Source organism: Rhodamnia argentea, chromosome 1 (genome assembly GCF_020921035.1).
Source record: "Rhodamnia argentea isolate NSW1041297 chromosome 1, ASM2092103v1, whole genome shotgun sequence".
In the NCBI taxonomy this organism is placed as follows: domain Eukaryota; kingdom Viridiplantae; phylum Streptophyta; class Magnoliopsida; order Myrtales; family Myrtaceae; genus Rhodamnia; species Rhodamnia argentea.
Window position 1 is genome coordinate 16,883,880 of NC_063150.1, and position 6,229 is coordinate 16,890,108.

Below are 6,229 nucleotides of genomic sequence, written 5' to 3' on the forward strand. Positions count from 1 at the left end.
TTGGCTAAGGTTGTAGTTCCTAAGCCTAAAAAGGTTAAGATATAGGACCAAAGAGTGTTGATTGTATCTTTATTGGATATGCTCTTAATAATAGTGCATATCGATTTCTTGTTCATACATCCGAGGTACCGGATATACATATTAATATGATCATTGAATCAAGGGATGCGTCATTCTTTAAAAATGTATTTCCGTATAACATAATATATGAGCCAATTGATAATAATAAGAGGCCTTGAAATACTGCATTTAGAAGCGATCCCATGGAGGATGAACCTAGACGTAGTAAAAGACAAAAGACTTCTACGTCTTTTGGATCTGATTTTCTAACATATTTGTTAGAGAATGAGCCTCGGACATTTAAAGAGGCGGTGACATCCCCGTAAGCCCCGTTCTAGAAAGAAGCTATCAATAGTGAAGTCGAATCCATCTTATCAAATCATACTTGAGAATTGGTTGACCTTTCTCCTAATAATAAACCACTACAAAGCAAGTGGATTTTCAAGAGGAAAATAAAAGCAGATGATACTATTGATAAGTATAAGGCTAGGCTTTTGGTAAAAGGTTACGAGCAACAAGAAAGCCTTGATTATTTTGACACTTATTCACCTGTCATGAAAATTACATCTATACAGATGTTAATTGCTATAATGACTATGCACGAGCTTGAAATCCATCAAATAGATGTCAAAACAGCTTTTCTAAATGGGGATCTAGAACAACCGGAAGGATTCGTTGTTCCAGGACAAGAGAAGAAAGTATTCCGCTTATCAAGTCACTCTATGGCTTGAAACAAGCGCCAAAATAACGGCATGCTAAATTCGATCAAGTAATGTTGTCGAATGGTTTTTAAAATTAATGAGTGCGATAAATGTGTATATGCAAAGAGCACTCATAATAGCTTTGTCATTTTATGTCTCTATGTAGACGACATGCTTATAATGGACATCGATAGTGAGGTCGTCAAGGCGAACAAACGCATACTCACAAGCAAATTTGATATGAAAGACATGAGGGTTGCAGATGTTATTTTAGGAATTAAAATCCTCAAAACATCTAAAGGATTAGCACTATCATAGTTTCGCTATATAGAAAAGATACTTGAAAAGTGCAAAAATCTTGAGATTGTACCGGTAAAAACCCCGATAGATGTTAATTTGCATCTTTCAAAGAATACTAGTAAAAGCAAAGCTCAAAATGAGTATGCTAGTATACTAGGCAGTTTAATGTATGTCATGAACTATACTAGACCGGACATAGCATGTGCGGTAAGCAAGCTAAGTCGATTTACAATTAGTCTAAATGAAAATCATTGGAAAGCATGAGCTAAGAAGCATCATGGGATGATGTTACGACATGTCATTTGGTGGGCTTAGAAGCATTATGGGATGCTATTGTTCGGTGGGAGTTGTTTTATTTTTTGCTCTAATATTGTTTACATCTGTGTTTGTTATATTTAGTAACAATGTTTGACATGTATCAACTCTTTTGCATGCAATAAAGTGATTATGAATGAGTTGATGTTAAATACATATATCAGGTGAAAGTCTCAAGGTATGTGTAAACCTTGAGTAAAGGTTAGGGGCATTTAGTTATTAGTCTTGAGTATATGTCTTATTACACATAAAGTTAAGTTAATTATAAGGACAAGACATATGTAGGGGTGAGCAAACTAGATCGGACCGGACGGGTTAGTCTTGTCCTTGAGGGGGGGTCCAGTCCCCTATCCTAATAAATGGGATAGGTGACCGAGCGATTCGGTCCCCAGGCCCAAGTGGATGGGATCGGCCAGGATTGGACCACCCATAATATATATAATATTTACATACATATATATATAATTAAAAAAATGAGGCTTTTGTTTGTTTTCAATATTCATTTCTCGAGCCATTTCTATTATTAGGTTGTACATTCTTGAAACTCGGACAACCCCTCAATATTATGAGTGCGGTATATCCTATTTATTATGGTCTTTTCTAGTGCATTGTGTGGTGAGTGTACGCTAGCATGTTCTTTCTAGAAAGAAATGATTCAATCGGTTTATTTAATATAGTGGTAGCAATTTCTTCTTGTTCATGCATTTCAATTGTTCATTTCAATGAGTAATCCCGTATTTTGTTTCTGTACACTGCTTGGATATGGAATCCGTTCAGTGAACAACATGACTATCCTTTATATATCTATATTGTGTCGGCAGTTAGACCAATGTCATTGTTAAACCTACCATTATGTGAAAACACGCCTTCATTAAGAAGGAGAGCAAATTGGACCAACCTTTTTTTTTATTCAACTAGGGGTATATATTGTAAATTAACATGCAATTGAAACATATTGTATTTCAAGGATTAGATTTTAGCGATCCCTTTGGATAGGGATCGAGACCGGACCGGACCGGACCGCCGATCCCTGTCCGGTCTTGGTCCGGTCCTTGATCCCGAAAATTTGGGGACCGGGGCTCCGGGTCCGGTCTCGGGTTCCATACCGGGACCGGACCAGCTCGGACCATCCACACCCCTAAACATATGTAGGTTTATTGGAACCATAAATGATATTCTCTAGTGGTACGTGATGTTTCGTGACACATAAGGAGAGAGAATATAATTGACAAAAGGAGATGACACATTATGAATCACTATTATGTGAGGTGTTGTCATTTGCTACACTACCATATTGAATCCATATCAATGTAGTTAAAGATATTTGTAATCATGGAAGGCTACGTGTCTGTTGATTTAGTTACCGCTATAATTTGGTGTTTAAAACTTTATGGGATCGGATTGACTATTAAGAATAATCACAAGACCAACATAAAGTTATGTACATATAGTACAGTTTCAATTAATATAGCTCAAGTGGGAGAATGTTAGAATAATCCTAATGTAGTCTACATTAATTGAAATTAAAGTATAGGTTGGTCCATTAAAGTATGATACATGTTCTTAATTAGTTATAATATGGGCTAGCTTAGTGCAAGCCGAAGAGGCACGACTCGTGATGAGAGAGTCCGCGTCGAAACTCTATCTAAAGGCTCAAGTCCTCCCTCTAGCCCTCAACTCACGGAAATCAGAACATACCTCTTCGTTTCGATGATGATCATCTCATTTGGCCAGCGTTAATGAGAGAGAATAGAGGGGAAGCGCTCGAGTCTCGATTCGTTGATGTTTCGTATTAGTTTTCCGACGGATTCTCATAAAGGTGCTAACGTTCTACTCCCCTATACGTACAACGTTTCTGATACCGGTTAGACGATTATTGGGCATGCGACATTTGAGGCCTAACAGCCAAAGCATATGAACCATCACACAACAATTGTAACAAATAGGGAATCCGAGGACTTCCGGATATATAATTGAAGACGAAGCATCTTCGCATTCCCATATACAGGCCTTAACTTTCAGCGTCTAGACCCCAGAAAAATCTTCATTCGGGAATGCTTTGGTGCAAGAGGAGGCTTACAAAAGCTATACCGATCGTAGTATCCCAAAAATCACTCTCATTTATACAATTTTCCATTTTAGCAGAACTTTATGTGACATCCTGTAATCTAGCTCGTTTTGAAACCTTGAATAAATGAAAAGTCTCATTGATGTATTTCAGTTTAATCTCACTCGGGAATGGTCCATCTTGAGCAGACTAACCAAATGTGAATGACTAATTAGGAAAAATCAAGTACGTGGACCTAAGAACTTGGTCATGGACTGACTTTTTGGCCATGAAAATTGTCGAGGGAATATTTTGGATCAATATAGGCCGATCCTAGAATAATTAAGGAACGGTTTGGATAATACCCTACGCTTGGATCACGGGTGATTCCGTTTGACCTCGTATGGGTTCCGAACATCCCCGAATTATTTTCTAACGATCGTGTCCATCGGCACTAGTGATTGACCCTCGCAATTGAATGATAACCAAGGTCGCCATGGCTCAAATAATTCTTAAACGTGATTTTAATCATGGGTCGATACGCGTAACTCCTAAAAGCCGCCCGTTAGTTTGAGATACGCTGAAAATTCTATTGATCGAGATTGATTGCGAATTGAGCTTTAGAACTTGACGTCGGACCTTCGGGGGTTTCAATAAATAAAAATTTTGGATGTTTCCTCATCCTGTGTGCAATTCCTTTCGCGGTTCGCCCCAAAGAGGTTCGGGAAAAGTAGATTTGGACTGGATATGGGAAAGGACCCATTTGCCCTCGAAAAATACCCCATTTTTCACTAGGAACGAAGGGTATTTTGGTCATTTTCCCCTTTGGCCGAGTTTGACTAGTCATTGTGGGGAGAAAATTATTTTTTTCCCTCTTGACTTGGTGGACCCAATTAATTATTCTTAACCTATATTATTAATTATTTTGGCCCTCTCCTTCTTCTTTATCCAAGAACACACACTCTCTCTCTAGCTCATTTTTCTCTCTCTCTCCCTCACTTGGCCGAATTCACTCTCTCTCACCCTCCATTGCCGAAAATTCTTCAAGCTTTCACCGGAGTCGCTTTGGGTCGCTTGGAGTTGCTAGATCGTCGACGAGTCACCGGCCGTGCAAGGACCACCGGAATCGCCGCTTGATTCAAGCTTTTCCTCAATCGTTCAATGGAGGTTTTTGCGAGTTTTTGAAGTAGGATTATTTCTAAACCTAAATTAGGTGATTAGGTTGCTAAAAGACCAAGGATTTGTGAAATTTTGATGAAGAAAGTGGTGGATTTGAGGTGGAAATGGTGCTGGCCACAATTTGCAGAAATGGAGGAGAGAGAAGCTTGTTCTTGAGATGAATAGTAATTGCAAGAGGATAATTGTTTGGTCAAAGTTTGACCATGGTCACTTTACTAACTCTAGTTACTTTATGTCCAACTATAGTTACTTTATGCTATTGTTTAATCATGGTTAGGTTAGATATTGACTCTAGTTAATTTTTGAACCATGGTTAGTTTATATATTAACTAGGGTTACTTTTATGTGACATAAAGTTGTTATGCCATGGTACTAATTAAATGTGGCATTAGTACTATAGTTTAGTACTATAGTAGAATTATTTGCACGTTAGAAAATTATTATTGTTTGGCCCCGATAAATTCCCACGTTAGTATAATTTTAATTGCACGTTATTCATATATTGCTATGTTAGCATAATATGGTCGCATGGTGTGGATTGGATACTATGATAGTATTAATTGATCGGGTAGTCCGGATCAATCTTTGGATTAGTGTGAATTAATCGGGTGATCCCGAATTATTAATTCTCTAACGTGAGTGAATCACATGGTCCCGAACTATTCTGAGAAAGTATGAAGGTCGTATTCAATCAAGTCGTCTGAGGCCAAAGTGAGCCGTATTCGTCCGATTGTGCGAGATCGAGAAAGTATGAGGGTCGTATTCAATCAAGTCGTCCGAGGCCAAAGTGAGCCGTATTCGTTTGATTGTCTGAGATCGAGAAAGTATGAAAGTCGTGTTCAATTAAGTCATCCAAGACCAAAGTGAGTCGTGTTCGACTAATTGTCCGAGACTTGATCCAGTCGTGTTTCTATGAGTCCGAGACCGAGATTTGTGGGTCGTATTCCTCTGTGTCCGAGACCCCGGTGTATATATAGAGCCGTGTTCCATAAAGGTCCGAGGCTCGGTGTTATGAACTTATTTGATGGCGGTGGAGTAACGTGGAATATTACGGAGTAACGTGGAATATTCTGGAGTAGCGTGGAATATTTTTGGAGTGACGTGAAATAATCTGGAGTAACGTGGAATATTTGCGGAGTAACGTGGAATATTCTGGAGTAGCGTGGAAATTTTTGGAGTAATGTGGATAGTTATATTATGGCCTGATGCGTTAAACACGGGCCATGGAGCACGTAGAATATTTATTTGTCAAACCGAGGCGTGGAGCGCCGATATGAGAGTAATGTAGAATATTCGAGAAGGTGTGAGAATTTTCGGAGAAAGAATGGAATTTTGTGGAATTTAATTGTGGAATTTTTGGTAGAAAGGAAGAGTTGTTGGAAATTGTTGTTCACCTAAGTTGTGTCTGGAGGCACTAGTGACCCGATCTAGGGTTAGAGATTTTCCTATCGAGATTTTATCTCACCCCCGTCGTGGGTTCGTTGTTTTTCGGACCCTCCGCCTCGGCCATGAATGACCCGCCTCAAAGGTTCGGGATCCCGCGGGACATGGAAACCGTGGTGACGGAGTACCTAGTAGGAGAGGACAAGGTGTATTTTAGGCACGTGACTACGATATTGGTGGATAC